The sequence below is a fragment of the Rhinolophus sinicus genome, linkage group LG04, assembly GCF_036562045.2.
Source record: "Rhinolophus sinicus isolate RSC01 linkage group LG04, ASM3656204v1, whole genome shotgun sequence".
Lineage (NCBI taxonomy): Eukaryota > Metazoa > Chordata > Mammalia > Chiroptera > Rhinolophidae > Rhinolophus > Rhinolophus sinicus.
Genome location: NC_133754.1, coordinates 164,793,833 through 164,816,600, shown reverse-complemented (window position 1 = coordinate 164,816,600; position 22,768 = coordinate 164,793,833). Strand labels below are relative to the sequence as shown.

Genomic DNA, 22,768 nt, shown 5'->3' with positions numbered 1-22,768 from the left:
ACACACTCCTGGTGTCTCTTACTCTTCTTACAAGGCCCCAGCCTATTGGTTTACGGAAGCAGGCTTTGGAGAGAGAGAGATGGAGGGAGGGAGAGAAGGAGAGAAGGAGAGAGAGAGAGAGAGAGAGAGAGAGAGAGAGAGAGAGCAGAAGGGATAGAAAGGAGTGAGAAAGCGGGAGAGACGAGGAGAGAGACCCCAAAACTGAAAGCCCAAGGAGAGAAAGCTTCAGGGAGATAGGGAGACTCAACAACTGATGAAATGCCAAGCCATGGAGAGCGAACTGCCTTTGCTGAGCCCCTCCTTTTCCTGGGACTAAAGTTATTCCAGTAGGTTTGTTACGCCTTTCATGAAAATGCTGAGTTTCGTGCTCACTTCGGCAGCACATATACTAAAATTGGAACGATACAGAAATTAGCGTGGCCCCTGCACAAGGATGACACGTAAATTCCTGAAGCGGTCCATATTTTTTTCCCACAAATGCTGAGTTCCTTCCGCTGCTAGCGCCTCTTTCACACTCCTTTAACTGTTCTCATCAACCTTGAGTCAGTGCTGGTTGGGTTGGTCAGAGCACTCACGAGAAAGGAAATGTCCGCTGGTTCCAGCCTTAGGTGATAGAGCAAGCCTGGCTCAGAGGTGCCCCATGCTAAGCTGAGATGAAGGTGAAGGCTAGGCTCAGAGAGAGGCTGGAACGCTCTGTCCCCAGGCTGCCGGACCTGTGACACAGGGTGAAGCTGCAGAAGGTAAGGACGCTGACTGGATCTTACTCTGGTAAATGCTCACATCCAGTAACTCATTATATTCACAACAACTCTATGCTCTTATTATCACCTCCATTTTACAGCTGGAGAAACCAAGGCACAGATTTAGTGACTTGCCCGGGCTCATGGCTTGAATAAGCCCCCAAACTGGGATTTGAATCCAGGCAGTTTGTTTCAGAGTCCATGCTCTTGCTGACTATAAATCTAACACCTGCTTTTCTAATGTGTGCTTGGGGCACCTTCAGTTTTTTTGTGGATGAATAAAGCAAGTGAGCCCTGATTTGGGGCTTTGGACATACAAAACCTAGAATTTAGTTTGAGGGGCTCATTTTATCCCCCCTCCCAATAGTAAGGATTCTTTGCTTATAAAATAATACATTTACTGTATTTAGAAAATTGCTGTGGATTGTTACTATTACATTGGCTCCATTCTACGTTAATTTGTCTCCAGAAACACAACCAGCGCAAATGTCAAGAGCTTCCTTCTAGTCTAGCAGGGGAGTGTTGGTCCGGCTCAGTAAAAGGTGCCCTTTTGGGAGGGGCTGCCCCGATAGAGCCTCTGGACTCAGAACCTTCTCTCTGGTCCCCTCAAGCATCATTCCCCCACTGATTGCCTGACCTGGGCTCCCCTTCACAATCATTAGCTGTCACAGCCTAATTTTATTGCTGAGTCAGACAATCAGTCTTAATTGCCTGTTTCCACCTCCAGCTGTGTCTCTTCCTTGCGGGAAGGAAAAAACCTCTCTTAGGGCTTGGTGTCTGCCCATCCCCCTGGCTCAGATGCCCATGTGGCAGTGCAGGCCGCTTAGAGACTCCTGCAACTTCTGTACCCGCAGGTTCCCCATTTTCCTGGCCTGTACTGGAGGAAGATGAGGATTTGTTCGCGTGCTGGGCCTCTTCACTTTGTTCTCTTCTAGTAGCTGGCCAGCGCTGGGCCCAGATCCTCTTTTTGTCCCTCCAGACTCACTGTCACTCTTCCCCACACTGCTACCTGCCCTGGGAGGTGGACCTGTTTGGACCCCATCAGAGGGCTCCTTGGCTTTCTGGCTTCCAGCTGGGTCCAGCAAGTGAGAAAACTGGGCAGGAGACCTGGGGAGGTCCAGACATTTGTTCCGCCGGCACCGCCCTGTGGGATCTCCTCAGGATGCCCGAGATGGAAGGTCCTCTCAAGGGGGTCCTTTTCGCAGGCCTCTTCCTGCGTGCTGCGAAGCACTCTCTCCCTGACCCTTGAGTGTGCGATTGAATTATTGGCTTCAATTCTTCACCCCTCCTGGTATCCATACTCTGCCTGGATGTGACTTTGTAGCTGCTCCTGTAAAAGTAGGGGTGTATTTCCCCTGCCCCTGGGCTTGGCTCTATGACTTGCTTTGGTCAATGGAATGTGGGTGGAACCAATTGTTTTTGCCTGTTTCAAGCCCAGGCCTTTGGAAGCATCCTGTGTTTCTGTGTGCCGTTTCTAGGCATCTGCCATCTCCATGAGAATAGCTCCCCCTGAGCACTGCTGCTTCTTCAGACTGGGCCCCAGGATGAAGCCATCTGCAATAGACCAGAACTTGATCTGCAGAGAGGAGCCCAGCCCAGCTGGACACCAGCTTGAAGCAAAGCCCCATGCTGAGCCAGGTACCTCTAGGCAAGCCACACACCCGCGAGACACACATGCTTACTTCTGCATTCCACCAAGACTGTGATAAAGGGGGGTAACACCCCACTGTTACTAGTACCAGAGTTAGTGAGGTGTTCCTGCGCTCTCCCTACACCCTGCTCTCACACCATAACTATTCCCTTTACTCAACCCTTGGGGAATCATCCTAATGTGAGAGTCATTTGTTTTCTGTAGAGACACTGAATGAATGATAGGGTCCTGTTCCTCCCCAACACGCTCTCACATCACCAGCAAAGTCCAAAACGTGGCATTCGATGCCAGCTGCCCTCTCTTCTTTGTTTTCCATTTGCTACTCCATAGTCATCTGAAACCCTAATCTTAGACGCCAATAATGGCTTTGGATTTTATTCTTTTTATGTAGTAATTTGGTTTTAATTTTTATTTGGAAAAAATTTTCAAACATATACAAGTAGAGACATTATAATAAACACCCTGTGCTCAGGGCTCAGTTTTAACAATGATCAACATTTTGCCAATATTATTTCATTTATTCCTTTCCTATTTTTTTTGTTTTGTTTTTCTTTTTTTCTTTTGTTTTTAGTTCTTCTAGATTTAATGAGCTTTCAATTTTCTGAGGTGATCCAGAGGTCCTGTTTTTGATTCCTGACCTGGCTTTTACATGTCAGTGTCCCTGAGGGCCTCATTTTCACTTGTTTTCCTTCTCTCTATGCTCTCTTCCTGGACAGTCTCATCGACTCGCATGGCTTCATCGATGAGCCTGTGACACATTCCTGGGCTGTGCTTTCTGTCTGCCCTCTTCATATCTTCACTTGGATGTTGCATGGACTACACATTGAGCACATCCAGCCTAAACCAAACTCAATGACTTCTTGAATCTTCTCCTTCTCCACTTCTTCTTCTGGCTTTCCTGTCTCGGTTCAGAGCTTCCCTAGTGCCCAGTCACATAGTGAGATAGCTGTACCTCTCTTGAACCCAGACCTCACTATTCCACTTCCGAGTGTCCTTCCAATTCTTCCTGTTTCCATTTCCACCTCCTTGCTTCAGGCCCTCATATCTCTCACTTAGGACATTCTAACATTCCCTCTGACGAGTCTCCCAGTGCCGTTCCTCTCCCAAGTGCTAGTGTGCCTTAATCACGCTAACCTGAGCCCAAATTATACACCTTCTATGGGTCCATTCACAATCTATTCTAAACATCATTGGCTTGATGTTGAGGCCCCCTCACCGCCTTTCCTTCCAGTCTCGCTTCTTGTATCCTGTCCTGCAAGTGTATGGTCCCACTTGTGTCCCCCGTATACACCTTGGTTCATGATCATCACTGTTTTATTTTTCAAGATTAAAGGAAGCGAGGTCCTGGTTCTCAAACACTAGTTTCAAAGTGCCCCTTCCACAGCTCTGGAATCCCCTTTGCCTTTCTGAGATTCTTGCTGGCATTTGAATCTGTTGTTCCTGCCAAAGGAAATTAACATGGTATTTAATTTTTTGAGCAGACGCGTTAGAGTTTTCTTTTCAAAAGGGGCCCATTCAGTATGGCACTGAGTATTGTCTCCATAGAGATACAGGCAGTGTAAAGTTTCTGATTCTTCTGTAGGACTTTGAGTGCCCCCAAGGCAGGAAGAGTGTGTTACTCATCTTTTTATACATATCCCCAGTGCCTGGCATATAGGGAATACTCAGAAAGTGTTTGTTTGAATTGCATCTAAATTAGCACTGGGACCAGAAAGTAAGATCTGGAGAGGGCACAAATGTTGCCAGCCAATTGCAGAGAAAGCTGCCAAACATACAATCTATGAGCTGGGAGGCTGGGGTCACCCCATTCCCTGCAGCGAGGGCCTCCAAGCCTGTCAGATGTCAGTTGCATTTGCAAAGCTAGGAGTTCAGGTGGAAGGTTGGATTTTTCTTCATTAAGCTTGTCATTCCCCAAGGTGGGGCTCTGACAGGAACCCAGTGAGATGTCAAGCTGAGACAGCTGTTGCCAGACCTGGTGGAGGCTTTTCCGACAGCCAGAGATACAGCTGCTGCCTCAGACGTCATGTGCAACATCCTTCTCTTCTTTAAGGAGGTCAAAATGCTTACCGAAGAAATCGCAGTAGTGAAGCAGTCACGGTATGATTAGAGACAAAATGGGATGTGAGCCAGATCATGTGGATTTGAGTCTCTGCTCTGGTTGTGATGAGCTATGTGACTTTGAGCAAGTTATGTCACCTCTTGAGCTTCGTTTTTCTCATTCATAATATTGGTTGCCGTGAGCACTGAATCAGATAATATTTACAGAAATATTTTATAAGCTGCAGGCTACTGTTCAAATATTAGATAAAATTAGGATATATTAAAATTATGTTTAGTCTTCATAACACATACACACACAGTTAAGTATATGCATAGAATGGTCAAGTTGATACATGTTGGCTCACTGTCTATTGTATGTCCAGCTCTCTGCTCCCAACTGTGATAGATGTAGAAATTTGTATGTCAGTCTTCTGACTTTAAGAAATGTACAATCTAGTTGGGAGAACAGACTAATTTATTCCTCACTCCCCATGTTTCTATAGAGGGGAAGAAATGTCTCCTCCACAGCCAAGGTAGAACATTTCTCTGTTTCTTTTCTCATTCTTCCTAAGAAAGGAGGAGTTTTTTATATGAGTGGTGAGCTTGGGGAGAGGGACTGAGCAGGGTGGCTCAGCACCTTTTTTCTTCTCTCTTCCTGAATTTGTAGAACATTGGGAATGCATGCTTTCTCTACTCCTTGACACAAGGAAGCTTTTGGATGGCCAGGGTTAGGGGGATGGCAGTGGTCCAGCTCTCTCAGTCATTTGCGGGGTAGGTTAAGTTCTGGGGGAGAGTTTTAGGAGGTGCATTGTATCTCAGTGCCCAACAGCTCTTCCTGCCCTTGATCTCATCCTAATGTATGGGATCTTTAAAATGTCAACATCTAAATTTCCTCCCATGTTGGGGGAAGCACCTGCCATTTACCCACAGGGCTTGGACTTGCCTCAGGATCTAACTATTAATACCTTTCCAAGTTTAGGTTATTTAAATTAGACCAGTGCCTTAGGAATTCTGCAGTCTCTCCAGGTGGGCTTGCCACTCTGGGTCCTATAGAAGAGTTCAGATACACTCTAAATCTGATTCTCTACTATACATCCTACCAATGTGAGTTGATAAGGTGCTTCTTTTTCTTGGTTTTGAACTGTGTTAACTGTGATCTTCTTTTTGTGTATCCTACTTGGGGTTTGTTGACATTCTTGGATCTGTGGCTTAATGTTTTTCACCAAATTTGGGAAATTTTTGGCCTTTATTTTCCAGTATTTTTCCTGCCCTGTTTCAGGTCATTGTTCCACCAGAGGAACAGACCCATAGAATATATAGTAGGATATGTGTCTAGTAGGATATGTGTATGTATGTGTGTATGTAAAAAGATTTGTTGCAAGGAACTGGCTTATATGACCATAACGGTTGGCTAGGCAAGTCTGAAATCTGCAGAGGGAATACATTTTTCCTCACAGAAATCTCAGCTCTGTTCTTAAGGCCTTTCAACTGATTGGATAATACACTCAGATTATGCAGGATAATCTCCTTTATATAAAGTCAACTGATTATAGATATTAATCATATCTACAAAGTACCTTATAGCAATACTAGATTAGTGTTTGATTAACTGGGGACAATTTTTAATCATACAATATTAATACTAACCTTTAAAACTTTTAAAATCAGCATACATATAAAATACCAAATGCATGTGCAGGTTAGAGTGACAATGGCACGCACCCTCATACACTATCCAGTTGAAGAAACAGATTATTAGTAATTTGAAGATCTATGAGCCTTTTTCAGTTATATGTAAAGTTTAAAACATGAAAAACAATACCATAGATTGTTATGTAAAAGTATAAAAAAACATGCAAACAATGATAAACTCCAAACTGAAGACAGTGGTTACCTCTGGGAAGGAAGGGAATGGGATTGGATAGAGGTACCCAGTGGTTTCAAATATATTTGTAAGGATTTATTTTTAAAAAATCATGTGACGCGAAGGGGACAAAATGTTAAGATCTGATTAGGTACTTGCTATATTGTACTCAGAGGGCATAAAGGCAAAATAGCGTAATGGCTTGAGTGCGAGCTTCTGGGGCCACACTGGTTTAAGTTTCAATTTTGGCTACAAGAATTACTAACTGTAGAAGCTGCACAAATTACTTAGCCTCTCTGTGGCTCAATTTTTCTTATCTGTAAAGTGTAGATCATAATGATACTTGATAGTATTGTTGTGAGAATTACATTAATTAGCTTATGGAAAGCACTGGAACAGTGTTTGGTATATAATAAGCACACAATAATTGTTAATTATTATTAAGTTTTACACATTTCATAAACTTTTCTTAAGAAACTGCAAACACCCACACACACCCACACACTCTGACCCAAATCCCGAAACTATAGAGTCACATCATTTGTTTGAAACTCTTGGGTCAGAGATGTTTCATAATTCAGAATTTTTTGTTGTTTGTTATGCAACAGTGCTAGTGGAGTCTGGGGCCACAGTTCCTAGTCAAACACATAATTATTTCTGCAATGAAAATTATGAATATTCACTACATATGATAAATAAAGACTCTAAAAAGATTCGTGTAAGTTCAGGTCAAGTTTTACCACCAAATGAGTTTGCTGCAAACTTTCCAAAACCTTTCAGTTTTCAGGACGTTTTGGAATCTGGAATTGTGTATAAAGGATTGTGGACCTGTACGATAATGGATCCACCTTATGACTAGAAGTTTGTCATTGAAAAGAATGAGGCAGAGCTGAACATATTGAAATGGAAAGTTAAGGCATATTATTAACTAATAATACCATATGTGTTATAGTATTTGACTACTGGGCAAACAATACATATTATATGATTTCTGTTACTTTTATACAAAGAGACGTCCACATTTTTATACATGCATGTATATATGATAAAAGTATTGAAAGGGGACTGGAAAGATACCTGCCAAACTGGTGAGAGTGGTCACCTCTGGAGAGGGGAACGGGGGAGGCTAGAAGGTCCCGGGGGGGCTGCCACATTTTTCTCTCTATACACTTCTGAATTTTTTAAGTCTTTTATAAAAAGGTGTTCACTTACATTTGGGTAAACAAATGGAAATACTATGTGGAAAAGTAAATTGAAGCAGTATTGTGGAGGACCTGAGAAGTCTGTGTTTAAATCAGTGAAATGTAAGGAGTTATGGATGTTTATGAGCAGAGTAGTAACAGCAGGCCCAGGAGAGAAGTAAGTTAAAACTATAAGGTTTGGATTTAAGTGTGGAGAGAGATCCGAGTATCAGTCTGTGAAAATTTTCCACTTGAGTTCCAGTGTCAGGATCAGAAGAGTAATACTCTGGATTATTGTCTCCTGTGTTTGTAGTTAATGAAGAACCCAGGAGATGACCTGTGGCAACAACAGATATGAACCTAAAGGACTTCTTAGCCACGATCAGAGACCCATGATGTTTCTGTGTCATAGAACACAAGGGAAGAGAGAATTTCATTAAGAAACTGACCAACAGGGTCAAGTGTGCTTCTACTTTTGCTTCTATGCAATTTATTCTCCAAACAACAGCCAGAGCAATCTTTTCGCAACTTCTGTGGTTTTCCTAGGATTTGTCTAAGTAGAGCTGGTGAGGAAGAGCTCTCAGTTCCTTTCTGGTTGTGAGCCTGGAGCTCCCTGGGGTCATATTTCCTCTCTCTTTCCCTGCTTGGAGAAGCCAGCTTGGGAAAGAGATGCTGACAAAGCAGAGAGCAGCAGCAATGAAACACAGAGAGAAGGAGGACTAACAGCATTTAAGCTCCTAAATCCAGTCTCACTTTGAGGCCTCGTATGCCATAGCTCTTTTTGACTTTGGTTACAATATTTTTGCCTGTGCTAGTTTGAGTTGAATTTCTATCTCTTGGAGTCCAAAGAATCCTGGGTAATACACTTCCCTTCAGTGTTGGATTCCTTACAACATTGAAATGGGGCTCAAATTTTACCTTTTGGCAGCACATTTGAATTGTTCTTCTGGTAAGGTTTATGAGGATTTACAGCATCTAAAGTCTCTATGTCTGCCTTACACATACAAAGAATTCTATACAACTGAAAAGGGGAAGTAGTGGGAAGTGACTCGAGGAGTCCTTACGTTTATATCTTAAAAGATGTCCTGTCACTGTGGTAGTCATTAGGGCTGCTTAGCATTATTTCAGTTCCCTTTTCTGTCTGCACTCTCCTTGACATTGGATGTAGCCATGTGCTTTGCTTCAACAAATGCAATGCAAGTGGAAGTGACATGTGATGGAATCTTCAAGAGGTTGTGTGCAATTTGCATGTTCCTTTCCTTCCTGCTACTCTGGAGATGGTGGAGGCACAAGTTGAGATGAAACCTCCATCATCCGAGTGATGATGATGGGCTAAAACCCCCTGCTAATTCACTTTGGTCATATGGTTGAGAAATAAATGTTTGTTAAGTGACTGAAATGTTGAGGTTGTTTCTCACCACCATAAAACCTATCCTATCCTGATGGATATAACCATTTTGTAAACATAAATATTATAAATTCTGGAAGACATTGAATTTGGACTTGAGTATTTATAATGAAAATAATTATGGAAACAGTGGAAGTAAAGATTTCAACTGATGTCTAGAAGCATCACTTCTCTCAGCTACTTCAGATCTTGTAGACCTTATGTTAAGTTACGTTTTTGGTAGGGTCTGCTAATTACTTCTCTCAAATCCATCTTGAAGCTCTAGATAATTATTTTATTTTGCTGTATTTTTTCAAAGTCTGTTATTTTTGGTGACTTCTGATTTTTATCACACATGTTTCATTATTAACTCCTCAAGTACAATTCAATTCGGGTACACTCAAAACCGAAGCCACTTAGTATTTTTTAAAGGTAAGCCTTCTAGCCCTTAAGATTACATTTTTATTTACAGTAGTTTGCTGAGTTTTCCTTCAATCTTTGCTCCAGCCTCATTCTTAAGAAACTGCTTGTTTGATTTGCCAGGACAGAAATTTATATGCAGAGCCAATGGGTTTAAGGCATATTTACTACATTATTTATTGGAGGTAAGCTATACAAGGTGATTTCTAGTGGATTTGGGGTGCATCGTATGCATCCAGTTTAAAGGGCAGAGGTCACAATCATATCCTAGCCTACAGTGTGCATGTATAGCTCTTAAATCCTATGTGTGTATATAAAATCACTCTATAAGCTCACTTAATGATAATTAGAATTTCTTTATTTTTTGCAGTTGTACTGTGTAATTCAAGTTGGGATTCTTCAATTTCCCTAAATTTGGTATATACATTGGGCTATATATCTTATTTATTGTTGCTTGCTATAGGAGAGGACAAACATATTTAAGTAATACATCGATGCCAAGGTGTTGGGTGTACCTAGAGCCACCTAGGTACTTTTTTGATGCTGTGAACTTGTGTTAACAATATATCACAAGATGCTAAGATCCTGCAAGAAGGTGAAATAATCAGCTGACACCCTCACAAAGTAGTAGTTACAGCTTGGTGGTAAAGTTCAACTTTGTAGTGGTTCTATGTGTGTGTGTGTGTGTGTGTGTGTGTGTGTGTGTGTGTGTGTGATCTTGAATTTAGAGATGGGTTTGATTGGTTACATTGTCAATCACATGATACCAGGAGCTATCACAAAGCTGATAACATTCTTATGATTCTACAAGCCATCTGCCTTTGGTCTCTTTAATAATCTAGAGAATCCAGGGAGGCCACAGCTAGGATGGGAAAGGAAATCCCAGAAGTGGTAACATTGATCACTGTATAGAATGATCTTGTGCAGAAATCTGGGCAGTATAATATAACTGTAGCCTCTATTGACCTTCCATTCGTCTGCCACACTAAGTACCGTGTGCTCAATACAAGCACTGGCTTATTGACAATTCTACAAAATCTACATTTTAATAACCCTCAAGAACTCGGGATCAATAGAAATAGCCTTATTCCTAAGGATCTGAAACTGCAGATAAAAATTGATGCCTGCCCTCCCAGAACAGGAGGGTAAGTGTCCTCTTGGGTGCTGAGGATATGGTTTTAATGTCATGGCCTAAGAGTGACCTCAATAATTGGTTTTGAGTAATTAACAATTCTTGGTGCTTTTGATACAACGAATTCCAGAGCTAATGTCATTATCATTGGCAGACATTTCCCCAAATTCAATTGATTTAAATAAATAATAAAACAAAACAAAAACACCAATCACAACAAAACAGAACCCAAATCCATATAACAAGTACAGCCATTCAGTTTTCTTGGGGCTAATTCATCCTGCCAAATCCACTGGGAAGCCATGTGATTTACTAATATATTATTGAGAGTTTTTAAATAACCATTGGAGGTGACTGTTAACATCTGCTTTGGATATTTTCTAGTTCAGAATAATCTCAACCATGCTTTGTGGAACATAATTTTGTGTGGAGTGATCCAAGCCATTTCCTGAAGAAAAAAAAACAAACACAAAAAACCAATTTTGCCAGTAGGTTCATCTCTGTGGAGAAGTGGTAACTTTTGATTCATGTGGAGATCCTGGCTAGGTACCTCAGCTTTTAAAATAGGGCACCAACATTCCTATCTGTGCAAGTATGATCTCGTGCAGTCGTATGTTGGCGATGGTTCTCTCTGGCTTGTGAGACTGAGACATCTTTTCTCACATCCATGGTCAGTGATGTCAAATTGATGATGGCAGGAGTATTTACCCCAGCAGTTCTCAATGAGGGTGATTTTGCCCCCTCAGGGACATCTGTCAATCTCTGGAGACATATTTTGTCACAACTGAGGGTTTACTACTGACATCTAGTGGGTAGAAGCCAGAGGTGCTGCTCAATATCCTACAGTGCAAAGGACAGCACCCTATAACAGAATTATCCAGCCCGGAATCCAGCTTAGGTTGAGAAACCCTGATTTATACCATGGATTTGGCGAGTATAACAAGTCGGGACTTTTTTTTTTTGAGTGCCAGTTTACCAACCACTAATCCCCAAAATGAATTCTTATACCTTCATCACTGTACAATCTCTAATTCCTATCAGAAGCCCACTGGGAGAAGTGATGTTCATGGAGACTGAAAGCTAGGCTTTCCCTGGGTAATTTGTATAGAGCATGGGTTGACAAATGTTTTCTGTAAAAGGGCAGGTATAAATATTTTAGCCTTTGCAGACCATATGGTATCTGTTGCAACCACTTATAGACAATTATAGAATGAAAGTCTGCCATTATAGAATGAAAGCATCCATAGACAATATGCAAATGAATGAGCAAGGCTGTGCTCAATAAAACTTTATTTGCAAAGCAGTAATTTGCTGACCCCTGACTTCTATGCCATTAGCTTAGCCCCATCTATTCTGACACTAAACGTCTAGCTTTTATTAAAGATATAAGAAATTTACCAAATTATGTTTGCTGCAACATTTGGTACAAAAAAAAAAAAGTCAGAACATTTCCACTGGGTCATTATGTAAGCTTCATTTTTAAGGTCCCACAAGAAAATTTATTAAAATGCTTGGCTTGCCACTGAGGAACTAATTCTGCTTATTTTTTTCTGATTTTACTTTGTATACTAGGAAGCCCCAAACTATATTTGATATTCACCTATAGTAATATTTCTTAAGTTGCTTAATAAGAATCAGCTGTGGATGCTTAAAAAAAATACAGGCTCCTGAATCTCAGTCTCCATGCGGGGATGGATAAATCGGGGAGGACTAAATCAGTGCTTCTCAAACTTTATGTACACAAGTCACCTGGGAATCTTGTTAAAAGGCAGATTCTGATTCAGTAGGTCTGGGTAGGGCTTGAAATCCTGCATTTCTGAAAAGCTCCCAGGTGATGTTGATGTTGGTCTTGAAACCACAATTTGAGTAAAAGATCCTAGAATATTAATATTTTGGTAAGAAATTCTCCCTGGATGATTCTTATCACTGAACTATATCTCAGCTCTGTTTTTCCGTATAACTATTATGTTTGTGTTCTGCATTTTCATGCTTTTGGTTTCTGCTTTAATTTATAATTCAAAATTTCACTATATACGTTCTTTGTTTTTCAGTCCCTTTGTCATGCAGGGTGTCATGTGGGGTCTCTGGTCCTGCTCCCCACATAAGAACGCAGGATATGGTGAGGCCAAAAAGGAACACCCACAGAGCCACAGATCGGGAGTCATACCACTATAGTTTTGCTGGTGGCTGGGTTGGAGACACAGGGAACAGTAGCCACACTATCCACAACCTGCCGTCCACTTCTCTGCAATCCGCAACCCACACTCCGTCATGCTAACTGCAATCCATGCTTGCTAGCTCAGCCACCATCTTCTTGCTAGCCTCCATTTGCTGCTAGCGTAGCCACAGCAGTTATATTAGTAGCCAATGGCTCACTGGTTACAGCTGACAGCCAACTAGCCACAGCTGATGGCCATCCGATCACAGTTGATGGCCATTTACTACCTGAGTGAGCACCTTTCCACGTGAGGCCGAGAACCTGGAAACTGTACTCCTGTCCCCACACCCTTAAATCCTTTGCAGGGGGTGACATGAGAGAGAGAAATAAATCTAAGATGAATAACTATGAATATCTTTCCACTTTTTTTTACACTTGTGAAATATAAGTTTAGTCTGATGCTAATTAGTTGTACAAATAATCCAGGCATAACAGAAAAACCAGGTTAATTTTATTTCTTTAGAACTAGCTTTTTTCAGTGCTTTCAAGTTTGGGGTCCTCAAATTTGAAGTTACAGAATGTATTTATGTCTGGCTTAACGTACATCTGTTCAAGCTTAAAAACCTCCCACTCCAGCTCCTGATGATCCTCTGGGCCAATATAAAATGGTCCTCAAGATGCCAAGGGCTTAGATTTACACTCTTTAATCTTGTCCATGAAGAGTTTCTGTATAGGATCAAGTTTCTTCTGAAATGCCACTGTTGTAACACCAGTGGTCTGTAAATGAACGGAGGAGGCTGACAAAATGAAATGGGGGAACCTGAAGACCTCTGAGGAATCACACCGACTCTGGTACATACATAGAAACCTTATAATCTGGAGTGCGAGGGGGCCACAGTTCTCCCTCCAGCCCTGGCCCTGCCTCCACCGCCTGCAGCCTCCAATGCATTATGCGTCGCCCCTTTAGTCAGACGAAGCTCACTGGACAAGAAAGGCCTCAGAGTCCATGTGCAGTTGGTCCTGAGTGTACCTTTAAAACATACACTCCTTCAATTTATATTTGGAAATTAATAGGAGTTTTTGTGCCCCTCATATTGTGTGATCTCAAAGATTTGTGAGTCAAAGTTACCCCATTTCACTGAAGGAGATATTAGTATTTACTGTTCCTTCCCACAGTGGAACTTCAGGGTGAAAATGTCCAGCTTCCTCACACCTTTCAGTCTCGCTGTCTGTTTCCCCTTGAAGCCCTTAGCAGCGGACAGGAGATAGCAAAGGGGCCAGTGGGCTGTGTTGAGTGGCGGAAGGTGGACCTTCTGGCTCCAGGGGAAGTCTGTCCTTTGGCTGTTGACCACATTTACAGTGTCTCCCAGAGCTGTGAACAGAAGCAGAGAGAGGACATCGTGTGCCAAACTCTTGTGGGGTCAGGCTTGCCTCGGAGGGGTCAGGCTATATGCTTTGGTGTCCAGGTGGTGGAGGGCAGCCCTCTCTGCTCTTGGAGCCTGGCTAAGCAACGATGTTAAATTTCCTTTGTCACTAGGTGGCAGAATATAATTAAGATGTCAGAATTTTTTCCTAACGTCGGAAGGTGTTTCTAGTTCCTTCCTAATGACCTCTTTCATTACTTTGCAATATTTGCTAATGTCACTGAGGGCTGAGGCAATGAAATAAAATTACCTTCTGCAAACATTTCCTATACTTATCCAGGCTTTTGCTTCTTTTATTTAACTGGCTTGCCTTTTAGGGGGAAGCAGCCTCAACATAAAGTGCGTTCTCTTAGTAAGGGCTACTGTTTGGAAGATCCAAACTTCTTATTGTTACATATTATTTTTTTATTCTTTTGAAGCAAATCTTAGACATTGCCTCACTTCACTTAGACCTAGTCCAGTGTGTGTCTTATTTTATTGTTCTTTTTTCTTTTTTTAAATTTATCTTGCATTTTTAAAATGTGTGTGTGTGTGTGTGTGTGTGTGTGTGTTATTTTAAAATAAGGACTATTGAATCTGTGCAGTTTTGATGATTATTAACACAATCTAATACTGAAATATATTCTTGTGGATCATAGTATGAGGATATACACAATTATCCACAGAAGCCCAGTTTTACAGTAGGTGGGGTGGTGGTGGTGTGTGTGGTCAGACTGGAGTGAGCCAGTTCCCTTGCCTTTGGAATCTGACATTTATTCTGCCGGGGAAAATATATCCCTGACCCAATATAGATCTCCCTTCAGCCCTCAGATGACTGTATGCAGGGTTTAAATGAACAGAATGCAACAGATCAGGTGTGTTGGCATATACAAGTTGAGAGTTTCCTCCAGTATCAATCTTTCACATGCCCTCTGCCCCATATTCAGTCATCAGAGGGGTGCAGAGTTTTCAACTGAATCTCTGGTGGCTGGGAGTCCTCCCTTCTGGGTCTCAGTCTTATGTTCCATTTCTTGCTCTTCCAGGGTCAGTCTCAAGTCACCTCTTCTTCAGCTAGGGGTTCTGCTTCCTCATTAGCATGGGCTCACAGTGCCCTTCTTACCCCTTTGCCTTAGCTGTGTTGGGTACACCTTTTCTGCAAGGGGTGCTGTAGTTTCCTCTCTCCTTACTTCCTCTTCAAATTCCCATTGTTACACGAAGGCCCCAGTTGATTCCCCTTTCCACAGGGCTAATACCACAAACGTGGCCGGTCTGCCCCACTTCTCTTTTCACAGTTCCACTTCCCCATATACTGGCTATTCACTACACATCAGGGACTGCACTATGTGCTGGGGATACAAGAATGAAAGGAACAGAACCCTACCTTTAAAGAGCTCACAGTGTGGCGGGGGGAGAGGTGAGCAGGGGAGTGGAGGATAAATTAGGGCAGTGCGACATGATCTGTGCCAGAAAAAAATGTAGGCACTGGTGAGAAGGGAACTTGGAAGAAGCGTGGGCTTACTGTGCTTGGGGAGGAGGAAGGGGTCAGAAAAGGCTTGCCCAGGGTGTGTTTTCCTTCTGTCTTAACATTTAATTTTGGATCAGGTTATATATTTATATAGTTCAAATACATATGTATGTATATGTTTTAAGATCAATTTATAAATACATTTCCCCCATTACTTATAGATATGTTCCCCAAGCCCCTTTACTCTTCTGCCCATCCTCATGCTCTCCAAAGGTAACTGCTGCTCTTAGTTTCTTATGAGTCCTTCTAGAACTTCTGTAGGCATAGATGGGCAAACATAAATAAGTATTTTTCTTTTCTCTTTTTACCCCACAGGTAGTGTATTATACTTATTGGTCTGCACTTTGCTTTTTTTTTTTTAACTCAATATTAACATTTAGCGGTTAATAAAAAGGACTCTGGAATCAGAAGGCCTGCATTCTAATCCCAGTTGTATAATTTACTAGCTGGGTGAGTTTGCCAAGTTACTTAACTTCTCATTGCTTTAGTTTCTACATCTGTAGCTGAGGTTTTCAAAATCTTGCAACTTTATCAGAAACTTTATGCATATACAGATGTGACTTTATCATACACTAAAATTTCTTATGGGCATTCTATTCTGTTCAATTGGTCTGTCTATTCATGTACCATTTCCACACTGTTTTAGTGTTTGAGGTTTTATATTATGTTTATTATCGGGTAGGGCTAGTCCCCAGATGGGGACTTGAAGGATGAATGGACTTTTCCAGGCAGAGATGGTGACAGCAGCAGTGACGACTAACGTTATTAATATAAACTATTATCACCACCACCGGCATTTTGTATTATGTCTACTGTGTGTGAGATGCTCTAATTCACTCCTTGTTTATTTTTTATTATGCTTGTTTTCCCTTTGCTCTGAAATTTTTACCTCTTCATTTTAAATTTATTTACTTCACTGTAGGTAACTTTTTAAACCACTTTAAATCCCTTTGGAAATAAGGAGAGGCACAAATAGAAAAAGAACCAGGAACTGTATTAGTTGCTTTACATAATAAATCCTTAATCCTCATAACAACTCTCCAAAGTACATTTTATTGTCTTCTTTTTTTTTTTAAAAGATTTTATTGGGAGAGGGGAACAGGACTTTATTGGGGAACAGTGTGTACTTCCAGGCCTTTTTCCAAGTCAAGTTGTTGTCCTTTCAGTCTTAGTTGTGGAGGGCACAGCTCATCTCCAGGTCCAGTTCCCGTTTCTAGTTGCAGGGGGCACAGCCCACCATCCCTTGTGGGAGTCGAGGAATCGAACTAGCAACCTTGTGGTTGAGAGGACGCGCTCCAACCAACTGAGCCATCTGGGAGCTCAGCGGCAGCTCAGCTCAAGGTGCCTTGTTCAATCTTAGTTGCAGGGGGCGGAGCCCACCATCCCTTGCAGGACTCGAGGAGTTGAACTGGCAACCTTGTGGTTGAGAGCCGACTGGCCTATGTGGGAACCGAACTGGCAGCCTTCGGAGCTGGAAGCATGGAGCTCTAACTGCCTGAGCCACCGGGCCAGCCCCAACTGTCTTCTTTTTAACTGAAGACACTGAAGACCAGAGAGATCAAGCAGTTTTCTCCAAGTTATATAACAAATAAGTATAGATTCTGAATTCAAACCAAGGTCTGTTGGTAGTTCCTGGTGCTTCTTTATATCATACTGGATAAGATCCTTTATTAGGGACCTTGTAAAGATAGCAGAAATAATAGCTCAGAAGGACACTGAACTCATAGTAGGGAACAATTAGATATATTTTTCCTAATGGCTAATATATATGATTACATATAAATTCCAGTATAAATTATGTATATGTTACAGTAACGATGGGCTATGTAAAATCATCACTACCATGTGATTTTGGTGTTAGCTCATTAATTCACCAAACATATCCAGAGTCTACAATGTCAGGCACTGTGCTAGGTGCTGAGGATACGAAGGCAAATGGGTCCTGGTCCCCAGCCCTTAGCGCCTCCTGTGATAATTAGCTGGCAGGTCTTCTGGGTCTGGATCCTCTTCAATGACTGCACCTGAGGAATATCTAACCTATTTCTTCACCTTGTGCTGGTTTATGCCCAACTTTTTCATTTCAAATCTGATAATGCATTTATGACTAACTCGTAGCAGCTTCTTGGAGAGTTGTTTTATGGATTGTGAAGCTATATCTGAAATCAGCGGCAAAGAGTGCAGTGAGTAAGTAGTCATGCCTGTCACCGGGGCAGGAGTGAGAAACGAAGGCAAACAAGCCAGGTACTTGTCATGTATGAACTAGTTGTCCAGAATGATCAGTTTCTCTATGCAGTTGTTATAAATGACCTCAACTATATTTTTATTGCTCGAATTCACCATTTCTTAAATTGCTGATAAGGTGTTCATCTCTTAGGAAGTCCTGGAGTAAAGAAATCCATTTAACTTGGTCGAGGCAGTTTCTCAAACAGGGGATCTCGTCTGTTCTCCATTGCTAATTGCATAAGTCATATCAATGCTGGATGTATCACTTTGCCCCAGTTCTGTAAATATATTCACCATCACTGCACATGAGTGCCTTTGATTTCCCAGTCTTGTTGTAGTGACTTTTATTGGAAAGGAAAACTCCTGGGCTGAATGCTATTCTCTTCTCTGGAAACCCTTTATTCATTAATTTCTTCTGTCTTGCTATCTAAAATTCCACTTGCTGCCACAGCTGGAGTTAAAAATGGTAACTGGTTGCCTGTCTGGTGTTTTATTGATTAACTTTTCCAAGTCCACACACAAATGAGTTCTTGTATCTCTGGGGTGTGTTAGAAGGTAGTTCTGTTCATTCTGTTTGTTGGCTGAAAGCCATGTTAATTAATAAAAACTTCCTCTAAGAAGTTAATTCTCAAATGGCTGTTGCCTCATGGGGAATGCATTTGAATTGCTGAGCAGGTTTCTCTCTGATCTCTCTGGTCACGGAGGGGAGGGAGGTGGTGGCAGCTGTGCTACAGCGTGGTGTAGTCATGGAAAGAGTATTGCACTTGGAGTCACTAGCTCTGGGTACAAGTCCTGGTACTGTTGCTTGTTTGCTATGTAAACTTGAGCCAATCACTTAAACTGAACATCAGTTGACTCAACTATAAAATGATGATTATAATAATAATTCTGATCTCTCTACTTTAGGGAGTTGTTGAGAGGGCTAAATGAGATGATATATGGAAAGCACCTTTGCAAAAGTATGTTTTTATTATTAGATGTCTGGGTTTACATTTTCTCAAGTTGGTTTTTCCATTAACCAGATGCAATATGTGAAATATAGTCTTTCTTGTGGCTTTTCCAGCTGTGCTGTTTATGAAAAGCTAGTAGACCAAGCACCTGATACTAAGTCCAAATTGGTTTGGTGTTGACGTCTCGCCCTTTTTCTTTTACCACTCCTCTTGTTCATCATTGTTCGTAGAATTTAAGCTTAGTGTTTAACTTAATTCATAAATTATACCTCAGTGTTAATGTCTTTTAATAAGTCTGCGAAGAGGAGGTAAAAGAGATGTTCTCCTGTCCTACACAACTTGTGAAGAAGTTTAATTGAATAACTGCTTCAGCCAGCTGAGGCTCTGGGAGAAATGAGAGCCTAAGCGCAGAAATCATTGAGTGTTAGAATAGAATTTCTTATTTGACAAAATGTTAAGGGTCTATGTCCTGGGCCTTACCTTGACAAAGATGTGAGCGGTTATAAAGTGGGGTCCCGTTGCATACCACACAGCTTTCTGCCATCTCATTGCCCCGTTTCACTCACTCCTTTTTCTTTTGTCAACTTCTCTTTTCTTTCTGGAACAACTGTCACATTCCTTCCCTACTGGCCTGCAGGGTGTTTACACCCAGACCCCCTTCTGAGAGGAACTTGCTGCCCAGCTCCCAGGAGTGAGTCAGCGGACAGCGTCCCACTGTCAGCTCCTTCACAGAGTGTGGCGGCAGCCCGAGGTCATGCCCTTCCCAGGATGACCCGCATCCAGGCACTGAGGGAAGTGGAAGTGCAGAGCCTGGGCCATTTCAGTCTCATGTGAGACACTGATGGCACTACCTGCTCTGGAGCTCCCAGACTGGTTAGCTGGGCTTGCATCACAGGTCAGGTCCTTCCTGTGACCAATCCTGCTTCCTCCTCCTTCCTTTCGCAGATGTTGATCTCTAATAAATACCTTTTTAAAAATGTTTTAAAAAAAAACTTTACTGAGATATAATTTACATACCATAAAGTCCACCCTTTTACAATGTACAACTCATTGGTTTTCAGTATTTTCATAAAGTTGTGCAACCACCACAACTCTCTAATTCCAGAACATTTTTATGACCCCCCCCAAAAGAAACTCCATACCTCTTAGCAGTCACTTCCTATTAACCCCTCCTCCAACCTCTGGCTATAATTAATGTACTTTCTATCTCTATAGAGTTGACTATTCTGGAACTTTCATATAAATGGAATCATACAATACGTGGCCTTTTGTGACTGGTTTCTTTCACTTAGCATCATGGTTTCAAGGTTTATCCATGTTGCAGCATGGCTCTGTCCTTCATTCCTACAAAAAGGCAAATAATATTCCGGAATGTAGTATGTGGATATACTGTATTTTGCTCACCCATTCATCAGTTGATGTGTATTTGTGTTGTCCTGATAAACATCTTGCTCCTCCAACTCCATCTCAGCATCTGCTTCTCAAGAGCCCAGCTTGAAAACTACCCACACTTGGAATCCTAGGACCTCAGCTTCTGCACAAATGAGGGTTATTAAGAAATTCTTCCAGTAAAGGTGGCTCTGCCCAAAGGGAAATTCTAGTACCAGATACCAAGACAATAAAAAGGTCTCCATCTTATTGCAATAAATATTGTAGGCCAACCTGTTGGCTACTTGGTCTTAGAGTAGGCTTGTTTGGGGAGGCGATTTAGTGTACTTGAAATATGATAAAAAAAAATAAAAAAGAAGACAGAAGGGCCAGGTGAGAGATGAGGTCCGAGAGCTTGGTAGGCACTACATTGTGATTGGCATTTATGCCATGATGAGATATTTGGACCCTTCCTGTGGGGAAGTGGGGACTCATGGAAGGCAGGTGAGATGTAATCAGATGTGCCCTCACTTCATTTATGGATTACAAATGGTGGGTAGCTCTTCTATCAGAAGACACAGTGAGCTGGGCAGAGTCTGAGTGGGGGAAGTTGCTGGAGATGAAGAGATGAATTGTAAGTTGATGAAAGGTGTCAGAATGAATGTAAGGGGTGGGAAACATGCAAATGGTACACTAAGAAAGATGCAAAGGAAGCACGGGAAAAGAGGCAGTGTGGCATATTAGAAAGAATGTGGCCTTGGAGTCTCATATATCTGGGTTGTTTTTTTTTCATTAGTTTCAGGTGTACAAAGTAGCGTAATAGTTAGACATTTAAACCCCTCATAAACTGATAACCCATCCCCCAAGCTACTACCCCTCTGACATTGTGTATAGCTGTTACTGTACCATCAACTATCTTCCCTATGCTGTGCTCCACATCCCATAACTATATATACCTACATATTTAGTTATAGTTGACATTCAATATTATTCTACTTCAGCTCTTCAGCTGTATAGCACATTGGTCAGGCATCTACACAGTCTATGACGTGATCCCCCTGGTAACTCCAGTGCTCATATGGCACCTTACATCATCTTTGCAACATTGTTGATTGTATTCCCCATATTGTACTAATTATCAATTTACATTTCTAAATGCCTTCACCTTTTTTATCCTGACCCCAATCCCATTCCCATCTAGCACCCCAATAGATACAGTATCTATCTGGCACCATACCTAGTTAGTACAATATTGTTCACTATATTCCTTATGCTATACCCTACATCCCCATGACTACTGTGTAACACCCAATCTGTTCTTCTTAATCCCTTGCCCTTTCACCTGTCCTTAACTCCCCTCCCATCTTAAAGAAGTCCCTCTAAGAGTCCTTGTAATACTGATTTTGCGGTGATGAACTCCTTCAGCTCTTTCTTATCTGGGAAGCTCCTTATCTGTCCTTCAATTCTAAATGACAGCCTTGCTGGGTACAGCAATCTTGGTTGTATGTCGTTGCTTTTCATCACTTGGAATATTTCCTGCCACTCCCTTCTTGCCTGCAAAGTTTCTGTTGAGAAATCAGCTGACAGTTTTATGGGGGCTTCCGTGTAGGTAACTAACTGCTTTTCTCTTGCTGCTTTTAAGATGCTCTCTTTGTATTTCATCTTTGGCATTTTAATTATGATGTATATTGGCGTTGGCCTCTTTGGATTTATTTTGTTTGGGACTCTCTGTGCTTCCTGGGATTGTATGTCCATTTCCTTCAGCAGGTCAGGGAAGTGTTCTGTCATTATTTCTTCAAATAGTTTTTCAATTCCTTGTTCTGTCTTCTCCTTCTGGTACCCCTATAATATGAATGTTGGTATGCTTGATATTGTCCTAGAGGCCCCTTAAACTCTTCTCAGCTTTTGGATTCTCTTTTCTTTTTGCTGTTCTGGTTGGGTGTTTTCTGCTACATTGTCTTTTACATTGCTGGTTGGATCCTCTGCTTCATCTAATCTACTGTTGATTCCCTGTAATATATTATTCGTTTCCATTATTGTATCCTTTATTTCTGACTGGTTCTTTTTTATGGTCTCCATCTCCATTTTTATGAGATCACTGAGCATTCTTATAACCAGTGTTTGGAACTCTATGTCTGATAGATTGCTTATCTCCGTTTCGCTTAGTTCTTTTTCTGGAGTTTTGTTCTGTTCTTTCATTTAGGACATGTGTCTTTGTCTCCCCATTTTGGCTGCATCCCTGTGTTTGTTTCTATGTGTTAGGCAGGGCTGCTATATCTAATGGTCTTAGTAGAGTGGCATTATTTAGTAGGTGTGCTGTGGGGTTCAGTGGTGCGGTCTTTCTGGTCACATGAGTCACATGCTCCAGGTGTGTCCCTTGTGTGGGTTGTGTGTACCCTCCTCTTATAGTTGAGCCTTGGTTGATAATTGCATATCAATGGGAGAGACTGACCCTTGGGCTCACTGGTTGTGAGGATTGGCCTTAACTACAGTGGAAGAGTTGTTGTGCAGGGGCTGATCCTATGGAGCAGGACCTGCCTCAGCAGGACTCTGGTGCCTGCCCGATCTGCCCCTTGGGTGTGTCGTACTTGGAGATGGCTGGGTGATGCTCCAGCTCGTTTTGAAGCTGGTCACTGGGGACGCCAGCCCCAGGACCACGTTGGAGGGGATCTGCTGTAGATGTACTCAGCCACAGCCCTTACCCCACCCAGGGCCACCTAATGGGA

General features: G+C 41.9%; 1 long non-coding RNA gene and 1 other non-coding gene across 3 annotated transcripts in view; both read left to right on the top strand.

The window, feature by feature from the left end:
- The first annotated feature begins 364 nt into the window (after positions 1-364).
- On the top strand, positions 365-468 carry LOC141571479 (U6 spliceosomal RNA). Its single transcript, XR_012496207.1, has one exon. It is a non-coding gene; the product is annotated as a U6 spliceosomal RNA (small nuclear RNA).
- Positions 469-2,243: 1,775 nt separating this feature from the next.
- LOC141571162 (uncharacterized) overlaps positions 2,244-22,768 on the top strand; it is a 123,033-nt gene continuing 102,508 nt past the window's right edge. For both annotated transcript variants that reach the window (XR_012495871.1, XR_012495872.1), the window contains exon 1: positions 2,244-2,378. This is a non-coding gene — a long non-coding RNA (uncharacterized LOC141571162). The remainder of the gene's footprint in view (positions 2,379-22,768) is intronic.